We start from the raw sequence: 16977 nt of genomic DNA on the forward strand, positions 1-16977 counted from the left end.
ACAAAATAAATTAAGTTATTTATTTTATATGTCTCACATTTATGAAGCATACAGTTTGGATATGAGTGTTATTAGATTCTTTTAACTCTTTAGCATAAAATTTTGGATATTATTTAATATTGGATAGATCTATATTATTTTGTTAAAATACAATCCATGTGTACAAAATATGTTTAAATCATTCTCAAATTATATTTTATAGTTTTCTAAAATTAGAGAGTAATCTTTTTGACAAATTAATTAATTAGTTGAGAAGATGTAGGAAGGTTATAATATCATATTTTAGAATTGATCACATAATTTATATTTTCTTTCTTGATTGAATTTGCACATTCTAACTTTGAAAATTCTATAAAAAAGTTTTTGAATATCTATAATACTCGGTCACCAGATAATAGAAAGTGGAAGTAGACAATAGACGCAAGTGATTTCTTTATAATTAAACAAAATCCTCTATGACCAGATAAACTTATCATTTTACGTTGATGAATTTAAGATATATATATATTTTAATAATAATAGTTTTTTAGATATTGGTGCTTACATCATTAATATTTTAAAATTAAAATTCGAAATCATTAAATTGCTCTTAGATCATTCATATTTTAAGACTTCAAACCTCACTAATTATGTGAAAGGTAAAATGTTGAAACCAACAAGATCTTATATATTGAAATATCTGAAACTTTTTAATATATTATGATAATAATAAACTTTTTGTAACTATGTTATAGTAAATACATAAACTAAAAATCAACAATTATAATATTTGACCACGTGCATTGCACGTGCATAAAAACTAGTATAGTACCCTTTAAAAGAGGGAGTTCATGAAAAACTTTACCCTCCCCAAAATGGCCTTCCACCAAATTTAATTACCAACATATCCTGAATTCATAAACTACTTTACCCTTTCATCGGTTACGCCTATATTCCTCATCCTTTCAATTCATCGATCGATTACGAACCCTCCTCTGATCTTCCGTTACCTACACCAAGTTTTAAAGATGAAATCAATTCACCAGTTCATCAGTTACCCTCCTTCTCCGCCCATCTTCTCAGTTCTTCCGTTACGTCGTCCCACGATCTTAAGCCATCAATCTCCAAAGATGATTGTTATTGCTCTAATCATCAACGTTGTGCCTCCGCATCTCCTCAGTTGTCAGAATTTTGGCATCGGTTAGAATGATTTTACTTTTTTCCTCTTCATTTAATTTTGTTCTAATTAGCCATCATCTCATTTTGTTCTAATTCCACAATAGGTCAAAGATTGTCCGAATTAGGGCTTGCTTCAAGTCTTCATCTTGCTCCTTTGTCAGTTTCATCAGGAAAAAATTCAATTGTTATATTTTTTTTAACAACTATGACTTCGGGTATAGTATGTGATATTGAGACTTGTAATGTCATTTCCCTCATCTGTGATGCTGTTGTTTTTTCCCTATATCTGTCTGATAAATATTCCTTGCAGGGTTTGTCTTCTGAATTTTTTTCTCCTATAATCTTTTTCTCAGCTTTATTCCTAGATTAGGTGGGTACGATGAGGAAATGAAATTATTCATATATGAGTTTCGTTGAACTATGAGCAGCAGTACAAGTCCTTTTCATTCTGAGTGCCCATTGTTTTCATATTTTATTTTTTAACAACTATGAATACGGGAACAACTATATGCTGTTGAGACTTATATGTCATGTCCCTCATGCATGATCTTTTTTTTCCCTTCTTTTTTTTTCAATTCCGTCCATTAATTAATTGTTGTATATGCATTGAACTTCAGAAGTTTGGTTTCATCTTTTGAAATTTTTGTTTTCATAAATTTTCTCAAATTTACCTTTGCTTTGATTTTATTTGTGTTTGAAATGTTCGTTCAGTGCTTATAACTTTGAGAATAAAAATCACACTTCAAAGACTTATGATCTGATGACCCTCAAGCATGTCTTGTTTCCAATATGTGTTGCATTTGCATTGAGCCTCAAGACTTATGATCTGATGACCCTCAAGCATGTCTTGTTTCCAATATGTGTTGCATTTGCATTGAGCCTCAGAAGCAAGGGTGTTTGTGTTCTGCACTTTTTTCTTTTCCATTTTCCTAAAATGATTTTCTCATCTTTGTTATTGCTTTTATATTTCCTTTTTCTTCCTTTTTCTTGTGATTTTCTCTCGTGTAGAGCTAGATGCTTTTTTTGCTTTTAACATGATTTATAAACATATGCTCATATAGTTGTTTGATAACTATTGCATGCTTTGATTGTTATTGCATTTATTAGCTTAAATTTAACATTCAATTGTGTGAATCTAAATACATATTCAGAGAATAGTTCACTTTATTACTTTAAATTTGCATGTCAACTATTTTTTACTTATCTATACTGCACACAAACTATTGTTGATGAGTCCTTTGCAAGAAATCTGATGACCAAGCACAGCTTCCTGAACCTGTTGAGAGGAAACAATAGCTTTCTACAGAGAAGGTAGCTAATTTTGCAAAATTGTTATTCTAATTTATTTCTTTTAGTAGTCCAAATTTATTTGTTTCTGTTTTATGACATGGCCAAGTTCTCAGTGTTCTTAAAAGAATAATCAATGAAGATTGCCTACTACTAGGTTTCAAACCGAAAGATGATCGTCCGGATTGGATAATATTATGACTTCTTCCTATTCAACCACCTACTGTAAGACTATCTGTTATGATTGACAGCTCTGCTAGAAGTGAGGTAAGTTTGTTCTGTTTCACAAAATGATGGATAACCTATATAGCGTTACAAAACCATTGCATCACATTTCTTTTTCATTTTTGCTACAAACTATTCATGCTTGAAGAAATATATCTTGATCACGAAATTGTTGTCCAAACTATTCATGTACATGAAAATCCATTCGCCAACCCTTTTTCTTGGACATATTTCTATAGTATAAATTCGACTCATACGAATCATATGTCAATTAATACCTTTTTCTCTCGCTTAATCAAACTTGCTGAGAATAGCAAGCAACTCGGATTATATATGATTACCTTGTTTATTTAAAAATTAGCAAGAAGAAACCTTGAGCTGTCCATTAATAATATATTTGGTTGAAATTTTTGGTTTTCATTTGATCATGTAATTGTTGTCCAAGCCACATTCCATTCTATTCAATGTGTCGGCTAACCCTTTTCTTGGCCACACTTCATTAGTGTAAATTCGACTACATGTGAATAAAAAATGACAATTCAATACTTTTTTCCCCACAAAGCTCTGTTGTAATTTTCTGTTACTAACTCAAATTTCAATACAATACAGTAATCTGAGTATCAACTTGGATTATGATTACCTTTGTTTCTTTAAAAATAATGAGAAGAACAATACGGACATAATTTCGTGAGTTTTTGGCCATCATTCGAAATAGCAGTTTTGTTCTATTCACTAAACATTATTCAAGCTCAAATATGAGTATCCATTTGCTTATCCTTGTTCTTGTACATATTTCAATAGTGTAAGTTCGACTACATATGAACCAAACATGAAAATTTAATGCCTTTTTTATATATGAAATGTGACTATAATTTTCTTTTGATTGCCACAAGTCAACTGGTCAAACAAATCGCAAAATTTTCTGCCTCTGAATTTGAGAAACTTGCATTTTGACATTTATTAGGCTTCATCAAGTTCTAAATCATGCTCCTAATCATCACAACCCCATATGCACTCAAAAACCATTGTGACCCACATAATTTTACAGATCATGAAACTTCATGTAAAACTACAAAATTCACTGAATTTTCCAGAGGTTCATGTAATTTCTAGAAAGTTTCACTGCGAATACTCGATCTGTCTGAGTCTAATGCTTCGATGTTTCACTGACAGACTCTCTCTCTCTCGCTTGCAGTTCCTCGGAGTCATGACTACGATCATCATTCCGGCTACCTGACGTATAACCTGTCCTCTCTTTAGCGGCAAACGCTTCCCTTCATTCTTAGGCATGTGGGTATCAGCTCTCACTACTGTTGATTTTTCTGTAATGCACATTGATGATGTTTTGTTATGTGTAGCCCTACAGAGTCACAGGAGTTTTTTGGAGAGGGCTTGTGTTTGAAGCAGATGGAAATGAAATGAATGGTTTTATAGGCAATCAACACCGGAATAAAACATACAACTAAGTATGAATTGAAGTATAAGACGGTAATTTGAATATCAACTTGGATTATGATTGCCCTCATTAAAAAATAGTTGCTAATCTGTGTCTAAGCCAATCAACATGGAAATATTTTATAAACTGGGTTCTTTGTTAGTCCATTTGTTCCCTAAAAGTCTGCTTAGTGCTTCTACTGAGAACGCTCTTGCTTTTTTAGTGTGCGATGAGAAGTTCTTTTCTGAATTGGCAAGGGAGGCTTCGTAACATAACCTCGTGTATATATAGTGGTACAATTTTATAGGAAACATATTGTTTTATACGATTAGTACATGATTTTATACGAGAACACTCCAGTTCTTTTCTAATAATTTTTAACTTTGATTTTCAAACTCTCCTGTTTGTTTGCATTAATAAATAAATTAAATATCCTCCAACTTCTCCTTCACGATTTACTTTCTCTCGTTCTCCCTCTCCCTCAACTCCTGGCAGTATCATGCCTTCAGATGTTAAGGGGCAAATGGAATAATGCTTCAGTATTAGAGTTCTATTTTATTTTCTGAATTACATGGTTCCTATCTTATTTAATACTTCACTTGAGATTGACTGCTTCTTGCTATATTTCATTTGTAGTTATTAGTTGTTGACATTTATTTGTTCTTTTAACCAGTGTCAACATGACGAGCTCGAGGCAAAATTTTTTGAGGTAAGAGCAGCACATGACGAGCTCGAGGCAAAATTTTTTGAGGTAAGAGCAGCACTTGAAGCGAAATACCAGAAGCTTTATGAACCATTATGCACAAAGGTACTACATTTCCTCATGGTTGCATGGTGATAGAATAATTTACATGACCATTATATTTCTTTATTTGGAAGCATTATTGAATGCTTTATGAAGTTCCAAGTATTAGCTTCTTGCATTATTTGTCTGAATGCTTGGCTGCTAAAGTATTGGACAACCAAGATATTTTATAATCACAAAATATCAATGTCCGTGGCCTTCTCTTAATTTAGTCTTTCCCTGGAATCGGTGCAAATTTAGTTTAACCCTTCATTTGTATGTGTATAGATACTCCATTTGGTTTTTTTTGTTACCTCTCCTTTTGTTGATGTTTGTTTGCTGGCAGGGGTTTTTCTACGATGAGAGGTGCCTAATCTAAAGCCTGCATCGATTCGGTGCATATCTTGAAACCTTTTCCATTTCTTCACTACAGGTACAAATTTAGTTTAACCCTTCATTTGTATGTGTATAGATACTCCATTTGGTTTTTTTGTTAACTCTCCTTTTGTTTATGTTTGTTTGCTGGCAGGGGTTTTTCTACGGGGAGAGGTGCCCAATCTAAAGCATGCATCGATTCGACTATACCCTCACATTGCCAGGGATTGGTTTTACGGTGAAGATAAGGAACATGACATTAAAGTGGTTGTTCCAGGATTGTCTGACTGTGGCCAGCTCCGGTCTAAGGGGGCAAGGAGCTGCCTATAGAGTTGTAGGAGAGCTGAGGAGAAGGATGAGGCAAGATGTGAGGTTTTTCCTAATAAACTCACTATTTTTTTGAAAGACAACTTTCCTTTTGGTTTTCTTGCTGAAAGATACGATTAGGAAAGTCTCTAAATCAGTTCATGTTTTATCACTTTGTATTTTAAGCATATGTTGTGAATAATATGGGATACCCAAATAATATGAGAGATTGGTTCTTTAAGTTCTTGCAATTGCTTTTTTTGTTTCCAGCTCACTTACTCAGACATCCCTACAAGATTAAGAGCATGTGCTCGATATCTCAGTTTCTGCCCTTGCGTGTTCATGTTAAAAGACATGGTGAGTATTCTGAATAAAACTTTCTGGTGAGTCTTCTGATAGCTACTCTAAGAAGAATCCCAGGATGGAATCACACTGGAAAGGGGTCTCTGCGATCAGTAGCAGCTGTCAGGCAAAACTTGGGTGTTAGTGCCTTTGCTGTTTCTTTGTAGATAGCTGTATCGTCTGTATATGAAAAGATTGACAAGTGCTGACTCAGGATGGTAGCTGACTTAAGAAGCAAGAGGGTTGTTAGAGGTGGTGTATTTTGGCTGGCTGGATTATCAGGTTCCATGCTGTCTAAACATGCATTGTGGTCCTTGTTTTTCTCACGACAGAGCACATTTTGCAAGGGGGATAGGTCACTCCCCTTAGTGGCAACAATTTATACATCATACAAATAGTAGAAGCAATGTAAAAGAAGCTCAAATTGGGCAACATTTTTATCAAATGAGGATTAGTTACAGATATAATGTGCTTCCCTTTTCCTCTCTCTTTTACATGCACGCACGGCACACAAACACGTACGTAGTTTTATGTGGATACTTCTTGAATCACGACTATGTTGGTTTTAGGAAAATTGAGGAAGTGACTGCTTAATCTTAATAGTTTTGAAAGAAAAACTGATTTTAATTTTCATACTTGTCTCTATGTTGGGATAAAAATCTAGGTGCAGGCTAAAAAGAACTCTTGCACCTCCTAGCTTGTTATGAGGGGGTTTAATAACGAAACTTTACAATGTAGGTGGAACCATTATGTTCCCTATATTGTTCTTTGTAAATAGTGTGGTTCTTGTTTATCCATGCATTGATTTCCAACTTCTTCATGAAAAATGTCATCAATGATCGATTAATGTTTTTAATGGATCTGGGTTCTCCAAATTATTCTTGAGACTGGACTGTACTGAAAAGATTAAGCGATTAATTCTTTTATTCAAGAATTCTATATGAATGATTCTCATCCCATTTGTTAAATACTTTCAACTTGGGGGTCGCAATTTATTTCTTTATGATGTTAGTTACCATATCTCGCTTCTTTTGTCCTTCAAGATAGGTTACCATCTGTTAGAATATTAATGTAGTATTTTCTATTTCTTTAACATGTATAGATTGTTGAAAACTTGCACTTGTTTTTAATATGGATTCTCATGTCAGTTAAATTGTAGTTGTCCACATGTACTGTGTATAAGTTCAATGCATAATTATGAAAACATTCATCTTGTGTATTGTGTATAAGTTCAATGCATAATTATGAAAACATTATTAATTTTGACTCTTGTAGTTTCTTAATATGTATCACATGCAATGTATGTATCCATATGTTTGATACATGGTTTAAATTAAATAAATCTTAATGAAATGAATCAATAACAAAAGAATAAATTAAAAAAATTTACCACGTGCATTGCACGTGCAATCCAACTAGTTAAAATAAAAGGGACAGAATTCCTATTTTCTCAACAAAATAAAAACTTTACAAATAATCTTCGAGATATGAGACTCAAGAAATAAATGCAAAACATTCATAGAACATCAGTTGCTGCTAACCCCAGCTTCCCATGCACACACACTCTCTCTCAAGTCTCCAGCACCTCACATTCCTCAACAATTAATGGCAGACAAACTAACCGCAGAGACCAATATCAACACTTTATGGTAATTTAGGGGCCTGATATTAAGCATACACACTTCTTATATCAATGGGTATTTGCTCTTTGAATCTCAATATTTACAAAATTACCACTCAAATGACACTAGTAGAAAATGAGTTTTTAGCTACGGAATAATAGCGACAGAATTTTCCGTCGCTATATGTTATTTATAGGGACGGAAAATTCTGTCGCTATTATTCCGTAGCTAAAATAGATATAGCGACGGAATAGTAGGGTTTAGCGAGACGGAAAATTCTGTCGCTATTATTCCGTAGCTAAAATAGATATAGCGACGGAATAGTAGGGTTTAGCGACGGAATATTTCCGTCGCTAAAAACATCGTCGGGAAATTTTTGCCGCCCGGGCGCCAAATTTTTTGGCAGCCCTCGCCCGAAATTAATACCCAATTAATCTTCCCACCCGTCGAATCGCCTTTTTCCTCTTGTTCCGCCCGCTGGCGAACCCCCCGGCCTCTCCCTCTGGCCCTGTTCTGGCCTCCCTGCCGGCTGCGGCCCTAGTCCGCTCGCCTCGCCTTCCTCTTTCTCGATCATTCCCTTTTCCGGCGATTCCCTTCCGTTGCGCGTCACACCACTCTGTCGAAACCCCCCCGCCTATCGTCAAAACCTCCCCCTCGATCGAATTCCCGCCCCTCCCCCTTTCGGAACCCTCGCTGTCCTAACCCCTCTGTCTGATATCCGCCCCCCCTGCGAAACCCCCCCCGCTGCTCGAAACCCCCCTCGCGGAAATCCCGCACCCCCCTGTCACTCCCCGCCCGTCGAAATCCGCCGCCCCCTCCTCCTTGGTGTGCGAATCCCGCCGGCCCCTCCCATTCGCCGCCTCGCCGCGCTGCCCCACCGCCCCTTCTCTCCTCCTCTCTCTCAATCAACGTCAATCTCTATTCCCCCCTCAATTCCTATCTCTCTTTCTCATCCCCCCCTCTCATCTCTCCTCTCTTCTCTATCTCTCTCTCTCTTCGCTGTCGCCCACGCGCACGCGAGCCTGCGTCAACGCCGCGGCCACCGCCGTCGGCCGACGAGTACATGAGGAGCGGAGAGAGAAGAGATTGAAGGGGGGGGGGGGATGGATTTGTTATTTTTGCAATTTTAATTTAATTTTTATAATTATTGTTTAATTTTGGTAAAACAAATAAATTATGCAAAAAACCCAAACCCTAATAAAAAATGTTCATATTGATGAAATTATAATATAAAAAAATAATTTTAATTAGGGTTAGGGTTATGGTTAGGGTTAGGCGAGGGTTAGGGTTAGGGTTAGGGTTCGGTTAGGGTTAGGGTTATGGTTCAGTTAGGGTTACGGTTAGGGTTAGGCGAGCGTTAGGGTTAGGGTTAGGATTAGGGTTAGAGGAGGGTTAGGTGGTGGTGGGGGTGAGGGTTGGGGTTAGGCTAGGGTTAGGGTTTGGGATAGGATTAGGGTTTAGAGGAGTGTTATGTGAGGGTGGGGGTGATGGTAAGGGTTAGGGTTAGGGTTAGGGTTAGGTGAGGGTGAGGGTGGGGGTGAGGGTTAGGGTTAGGTGAGGGTGGGGTGAGGGTGAGGGGTGAGTGTGAGTTTGAGGGAGGGTTAATGATAGGGCTAGGGTTAGGGGAGGGTGAGGGTGAGGGTTAGGGTTAGGTGAGGGTGAGGGTGGGGGTGATGGTGAGGTTGAGGTTAAGGGTTAGGGTTTAGGGTTAGGTGAGGGTGAGGGTGGGGGTGAGGGTGAGGATCGATAATGGGTCAGCGTGTTGGCGGATACGAAACCATCTTGTTTGGTCCGATAACTTTTTTGTACGCGTATGTGAGAGGGGGCTTATATATAAATATTTATTGGATCTGTCCAGTTTGGACGGGTTAGGTATGTAAACATGGCGTGTATATGTATTTACTTGTGTTCTTGTGTACTTTCTTTTCGTCAGAGTTTCGGCGGCGCTTACTCGTTGTTCTCCGTGTACAAATTGCGGAGGGATATGCATGAGTATATCCTTCCCACTATAGTGTACTCGGAGAACAGCGGGTAGGTGCTGCCAAAATTTTGGCGAATTGAAAGTACACTTGAACATACGTAAATACATATACACGTCACGTTTACATACCTAATGGGATAGAAGCCTTCCTCTGATAGCCGGTCACACATAAATTTTGACGAAATGATAGTACACTTGAACACACGTAAATACATATACACGTCACGTTTACATACCTAATGGGATAGAAGCCTTCCTCTGACAGCCGGTCATACATACGGTCCTCTGAACACATGTTTACATCCCTAAATTAAAATGATATATGTCGGGATATGCTCACTTCCATTAATTTTTAAATTATAGATGCGGACAGTTCCTGACAAATACTTGAACACACGTAAATACATATACACGCTACGTTTACATACCTAATGGGATAGAAGCCTTCCTCTGACAGCCGATCACACACACTTGTCCTATAACTTAAAATGATATATGTAGGGATATGCTCACTTCCATTAATTTTTAAATTCTAGATGCGGACAATTCCTGACAAATCGTTCATGGGCATACCACGTGATCGAAGGCATCTAGACACTCGATACAAGGATGGGATAGAAGCTTTCTTAGCCTACTCTGACACCAACCCTCTACGGTCACTCAGCGGGTTGATTTTTTGTCCTTGTAAGAATTGTAGGAATGATAAAATGCTCACTAGGAGTGACGTAAGTTTCCATCTGTCAATCAATGGATTTGATAGCTCTTATGTATTTTGGAGTCATCACGGTGAAGGCGTCCCGGTGATGCAATTAGAGGAAGAGTTTACTGATGTCGACAATCCGACAATTGACACAACTGATATGTTGGAAGATATTCTTACCGTGCCGTCTTCGAGTGATGTTAACACTACTGATATGTTTCAAGATGTAGCCCGATTGATGAGACTTGTTGAAGAAAACGAGTCACCGTTATACGAGGGTTGCACCGAGTTCACAAGGCTTTCTTTTATGCTGAGGCTTCTTCATATCCAAACACTCAGTGGGATGGCTGTTACACATTTCGAGATGTTATTAGACTTGCTCAGGAAAGTCATTCCAGGCGGCGAGAAGAGCATCCCCGCAACTTATTATGAAGCTCACAAGATTGTTGATACCCTGGGTCTTGATTACAAAAAGATAGACGCCTGTCCTAATGACTGCATCTTGTACAATAAGGGTAATGAAGCTCTGGAGGAATGTCCGACGTGTCATGTATCACGTTGGAAAAAACATACGGGTACATCCGAAGGCAGTGCATCCAATAAGCAGAACAGAATCCCTGCGAAGGTTCTCCGATATTTTCCAATTATTCCTAGGCTGCAGCGGTTTTATATGTCTGCCGAGCTGGCTGAGAATATGCGATGGCACTCGACCGACCGTAAAGAGGACGGGAAACTAAGACATCCTGCGGACGGTGAGGCATGGAAGCACATTGACCGTATATACCCCGACTTCGGTAAAGAGTCTCGGAATATTAGGCTGGGGCTTGCTAGCGACGGATTTAATCCGTTTGGATTAATGAGCTCTGCTTGGTCTACCTGGCCAGTGTTGCTGACACCGTACAACATGCCGCCGTCGATGTGCATGAAGCAACCGTACATGATACTGTCACTTTTGATCCCTGGAAGATATTCTCCTGGAAATGACATCGATGTTTTCCTCCAACCATTAATTGACGACCTGAAGCTTCTCTGGGAAAAAGGTGTCAGCACTTATGATGCTTATGGTAAGGAGTCTTTCTGTATGCGGGCAATGGTCATGTGGACAATTAATGACTTCCCGGCATACGCTAACCTGTCTGGATGGTCGACGAAGGGTCAGATTGCTTGTCCGATTTGCATGTCAGACTATGAGGGAAAGTTCCTGAAGTACAGCCGTAAGTTTTGTTATTGGCAACACAGAAGATGGTTGCCTACAGGGCACAAGTTCAGAAAGTTAGTAGGAAAGTTCGACGGCAATCCAGAAAGTAGACCGGCACCACCAAGGCTGACCGGAGAAGAAATATTTGAGCTTCTACATCCTTTACCTAGAAAAATATTTGGAAAAAAAAGATTCAACAAAGAAAATCCATTTGGTGTTAGGAGAAAAATATTGAAGCAAAAATGGAAGGGAAAGGGAAAATCAAAAGGAAATAGGCCTCGCAATGTCCAGTCGCATGAGCGTGTCTCAAAAGGCACCGAACTTCCGCATGGATGGTCAAATTTCAGCATATTTTATCAGCTGCCATATTGAAGAAGTTTAAAAATACGTCACAACTTGGATGTCATGCACATTGAGAAGAACATATGCGAGAATCTCTTGACACTTTGTTACAGGACGGGAAAAAATCGAAAGATGACTTAAGGGCATGTCGAGACCTAGCATAATTAAACATTCGTACGGAACTGCAAGCTATAGATAAGGGGGACGGAAAGTTTGAACTCCTAGCCTCCCATGTCACACTGTCGAAGGATGAGGTCCACAATATGTGTTTATTTCTAAAGTCCGTGAAGACACCGGATGGTTATGCTTCAAACATTTCAGCAAATGTGCATATTGAGGACAGAAAGATTTTGGGACTCAAGACACATGATCATCATATTCTATTACATCAACTTCTCCCGGTTGCGTTGCGACATGCTGACAAGGAACTCGCGATGGTGGTAATAGAATTCTGCGGTTTCTTCAAGCAACTGTGCTCTAAGGTGATTGATGTCAGGGAGTTTGAAGAATTAGAGGGACGTGTTTCTAATACACTGTGTAAAATGGAAATACTATTTCCACCCTCATTCTTCATGGTCATGGTGCATCTCACAATACATTTAGCATACGAAGCCCGCATCGCAGGACCAGTTCAATATCGCTGGATGTACCCCGTGGAGAGGTATTTATTATTACAAAATATTCATTTAATATTTGTCAAATTACGTTTCTCAGTTCAATTTTGTCACAAATCATGAAACTATATGCTTGTAGGTATTTGGGTTTCATGAAACATTTGATGCATAATCGTGCACGTCCTGAAGGATCGATAGCAGAGAACTATATAAGTAATGAGAGTTTGAATTTCATCTCTCGTTACTTGCGGGGTGTGGAGACAAGGCTAAACCATACCCAACGAATAATTGATTGAACATTCTATAATGATCGTGTGGAGGATACTAGATTCCCCAGAATGGAGCTAGTTCAAGCCCACACATATATCCTGATCAATGATACTATATTTAACATATACGTAGCATAAGTATTTAACCGTTTGAATCAGATCATATCACCTCACAATAATTATCTCTATTTAACCGTTATAAATGCTTCTTGTCTAGGCTTCACATCCGACATGTCCAGACTAATCTTAAATGCAGAACAAAAAATAAGAGAGTTATGGACACACACTCTAGACAATTCCCTGCATTGCTGAAGGGTGAAGTAAGATCTTTTTACATTTCTGATCCGTATATCAAATATATGTGCCTGTCAACAGATATGTAAACTATTTGCTTCTTTTTCTTAAAGGTTGACAACGGATTACGAATGAGATTAACCTGTCTGAGAAAGTTTGTTTATATGCCAGAGGTCCTTCTAATGTGGTTAAGCATTATGGAGGCTACTGTGTCAACGGCTTTAGGTTTAACATCGTCGGTCTCGAAGAGAGACGACAAACGCAAAACAGCGGTGTGTTCTGCTCCTTCTCGCAACTGTCATACGCTAGTTCAAAAGATCTAAATCCGATACAAGGTGAAATCTATTGCTACGGTCAGGTAGAAGACATCGTGGAGATTTTCTATGGGATTAATAAGGAAGTCAGTCATGTGATGTTTAAGGTTCGTTGGTGTGAACAGAAAAAGGCGAAGGATGACTACGGTTACACAATCGTTAATCTTAACAAGGAAATATATCAGTCTGAAAAATACATGTTAGCTACTCACGCCAAACAGTGCTTTTATGTTAAAGATATAATGAAAAATAACGAATGGGTTATCCTTAAGAATCCGCCTAGAGCCTACATTCATGAAGTCGTGTCTGACGAAGATCACGATGAGGAGGTTATCTTGGCCGACGAAATAGCCGAGGAGTTTTCATTGACACAAAATAATAATCTGGACGATGAAATTACACTAGCACACCCTGATGTACCTGCGATTATATGTGAGCCAAGGCGTAAAGGTAAAAAACATGTCCGCAGCGGAGTCGATAAAACTATAAGGACAGTCCTTTTGTCGGCACGCACACGATCGCAGGCTAACCGCACACGGTCGCAGAGTAGAGCCTCAACATCATCATAATAATGTATTACTAGGTTATGAATTAAAAAGAACATTCATTGTATTATAATATTGCCTTTATATTATCTGTTTGACTGGTTATCATGTATCACGATTGTCATGTATTATATTATTTGTGTCATGTATTACATTATTGCCTTTGTATTATCTGTTTAACTGGACATCATGTACATGCGATTCTGTAGCTATGTGCATGTATCACAGTGTGTCATGTATTATATTGTTAATGATATTATAGGCTGTCTAAAAATCACAATAGATAGCTGATCCCCATCAAACACCGATGATGGAAGTTACAATCTGACGACTTCCAGAAGGTTACAATTTGAAGACTTTCACGTAGATCGCTGAAGGTTACAATCTGACGACCTTCACGATAACCGATGAGAGCTCTAATCAAACAGCCTTCATAATCAACATCGGGAGTTACAATCTGACGACTCTCATATATCAGAGAGCTAAAGCAAAGATTACAAAATGACGATCTTTGCAAGACTACAAATCGACGGTCTCTTCAAACCAAGACGTGGAAGTCCTCCCCGCGTACCAGCATCAAGACACATCGCGTTCATAGCCATGAATGCAGCTCAAATGCAGCTTCCAAATCGCTGCAAACGCAACCCAGACGCAGCTCTAATCGCTGCCAGACGCAGCTCAAATCGCCGCCAAACGCAGCTCTAATCGCTGCCAGACGCAGCTCAAATCACCGCCAGACGCAGCTTCCAAATCGCTGCAAACGCAGCTCAGACGCAGCTTCCAACGCTGCTTCCAAATCGCTGCAAACGCAGCTCAGACGCAGCTTCCAACGCTGCTTCCAAATCGCTGCAAACGCAGCTCAGACGTAGATTCCAACGCTGCAAACGCAGCGTCTAATTGCTGCGTCTGAGCTTCCAGACGATGCGTTCAAGCTTCCAGACACTGCGTTTGAATGCAGAATTCACGTCAGAACGCGGGCCTGCGTTTGACTCGTTCAAACACGAGCTGAACGGTTCCAAAACCGTTTCCCACGATCTGAGGGGATCACAACTCCACTCAGGAGTGATTTAAGGGGCGGTTACATCCCATTAGCCCCACTTAGGAGCGAATTAAGGAGGTGGTTACACCCCTTAATCCCCTATAAATAACTAAAAATCAATTCAGTTCAGGTTTGGTCTGTTGGAACTTCTTGGCAGCGAAAAGAGGATCCTTCATCCTTCGGTTGGAGCTTTGGAGATCGGCAACAAGATCTTCTTCATCCTTGGCTTATAACCGACTTTCGGTTAAATCAACTCTTTCATAGAGTTTTAAACTCGTTCAGAGTTCTCCACAACGTCAAATCGTGAGGAGAAGACCACGTTCCAGTGAATCAAGATATTCAGATCGTCAACGGAGAGCAAACTCGACGCGAGCATTCGAGGGAGGCACTCCATCGCCACCGAACAAAGGAGAGAATCCAGATCATTCTCTTCTCTTTTGTAATCAGGAAATCCAATTGTAACTGAGATTAAAGGAATACAAATCAATTTTCCTTCGTTTCTTTTACTGCAAATTTTTCCACAAACAAAAGATGGCGACTCCGCTGGGGAAGAGCTTCTCTGACGAAGAAGTGGTGGCGCAATCCGATGTTCATCTCACTGGAACAACCGTCGAAACTCTCGTGGTAGAGTTTGATCAAGCTAAGTTTGAGGAGGCCCTCTCCTCCGGATCCCTTAGCCCCAAGGCTATGCGCAAGATCCACAAAGTCTCCAAAGAGACTAAAGCTCTAACTACTCCAATTGCAGCCGAACCGCCCAAGGAAGACTGCTCGGACAGCCCCTCCCCCGATAGAGTGGGCTCAGCTTCAGCCAAACCCGTGCCAAGACGACGGGTATCCGGTCGAAAGATGCTCATTGAGGAGCGCAACCCTCAGGGGCGCGTTCCACAAAATGAACGCAACCCTCATGGGCGCGTTCCACAAAATAAACGCAACTCTCAAATATGCGTTTCATCAGCAAAACCTGAAGCTCAGGCAAGCGTTCAGTTGACGAAATCCAATACAGAACCCCCTCAGAAATCTCAAATATCGCGCCGCCCCCTGGACCCCCGGCTCGCTGACCGGGCAGCGAGACTCCCGAATACTCTGCGTAGCGCGACTAGATTGAGAGGCGGATATAAGAAGTTCATGGATCCAAGGCATCTACCGCCCCCTGGCCCCCCGGCTCGCTGACCGGGCAGCGAGACTCCCGAATACTCTGCGTAGCGCGACTAGATTGATGGGCGGATGTCAAAAGTCCATGGATTTAAGGCATCTTAACCAGATCCATGTTCACCAAGAGCCAGTCCTATCCAATCATAGACTGGGGGTTCCAACTCAAACCTCACAATCAGAAGAAGTCTCCAGAGACCGAGTATCCTGGAGTCACTATCAACGTGATTGGCAGAGGGAAAGCCTCAGGTCCTAGTTCCAATAACTCAGAGACAAGTCGTTCACCGACCGTCAGAGAAATCGCTAACGAGTTTGAAGGAGTTTACCGACGCACTCGGACGCGAACAGGAGCCATTCCCCCTGTCAACTATCAGAGGTTAGCCAAGGGAACCAATTCCAATGATGAACATTCAGCCATTGCAGAGTCCCAATCATCAAGCTCTTTTGTTGAACATGAGAGCCCCGCTTATATGACGGGAAACCATGAAGATCTCACGAAGAGACTTGATGAGCAGGAGGCCATGATCAAATCTCAGCAAGAGGCCATCAATGAACTCATGGCCCTGTTGACTCAAATCGTCGCAAACAAGGCCAAATCTCAGAAGACATATTCGCCACCCAGGCAAGAATCTTCCCAGAGAGGAAAAACGTCTTCATCCCGACCTCACACAAGCAAAGGAAAGGGAAAGGTGGTTGATGACACGGCTTCTGACCAAGAAGCCCACAACCTAGAATCTTCCTCTGATGAAGGAAGAGAGACTGAGAACGAGTATAATCTCCAGTCTGCCAAAATGGAAGAATTGGAAGCCCGCCTCAATGCCATTTCTAACAGAAGCGAGCTCCAAGAAGAGGGAGTTGTCAGACCCTATCCTGCCGAATGGGATGCATCCCCTTATCCTCCAAAGTTTGAGGTCCCGACACTATAAACTTTTGACAACACAGGATCACCGAACCAACATATATATCATTTCAAGTTACAGATTGAGAATGTGATATCA

At 39.9% G+C, this 16977-nt stretch overlaps 2 long non-coding RNA genes across 3 annotated transcripts; both read left to right on the forward strand.

Moving 5' to 3' along the window:
* LOC109835068 lies at positions 2146 to 4818 on the forward strand. Its single transcript, XR_002245610.1, has 3 exons — positions 2146 to 2469; positions 2603 to 2712; positions 3866 to 4818. It is a non-coding gene; the product is annotated as an uncharacterized LOC109835068 (long non-coding RNA).
* On the forward strand, positions 4833 to 6374 carry LOC109835069. Of its 2 annotated transcripts, none has more exons than XR_002245612.1 (2): positions 4833 to 5636; positions 5841 to 6374. It is a non-coding gene; the product is annotated as an uncharacterized LOC109835069 (long non-coding RNA). The 2 variants fall into 2 exon arrangements; XR_002245611.1 differs by having other exon boundaries at positions 4833 to 5631.

Source organism: Asparagus officinalis, chromosome 3 (assembly GCF_001876935.1).
Source record: "Asparagus officinalis chromosome 3, Aspof.V1, whole genome shotgun sequence".
Taxonomy (NCBI): Eukaryota; Viridiplantae; Streptophyta; class Magnoliopsida; order Asparagales; family Asparagaceae; genus Asparagus; species Asparagus officinalis.